The sequence below is a fragment of the Cariama cristata genome, unplaced genomic scaffold (genome assembly GCF_000690535.1).
Source record: "Cariama cristata isolate BGI_N322 unplaced genomic scaffold, ASM69053v1 scaffold6411, whole genome shotgun sequence".
Taxonomy (NCBI): Eukaryota; Metazoa; Chordata; class Aves; order Cariamiformes; family Cariamidae; genus Cariama; species Cariama cristata.
In genome coordinates, this window is record NW_009597439.1 from 15,238 (window position 1) to 15,465 (window position 228).

A 228-nucleotide genomic window follows, 5' to 3' on the forward strand; every position below is an offset into this window, starting at 1 on the left:
TGGGGTGTCACGCCCAGCATCCTACAAGACGCCCTGGTCTCGCGGTGGTTGCGTACCTTGGGGGAACAGAACTGCTGGCAGCTGGTGTAATGGAGTGGGCACACACGCACCTCTCGAAACCCAGATAAGACAAGCCCCAGCTTGGGAACAGCAAGCGGGAGGGCTGAGAGCCGCCACTTCAGCTTCTCCAGCAAGCCAGAGTTGCAAAACAGAGCACTACAGCCTGGG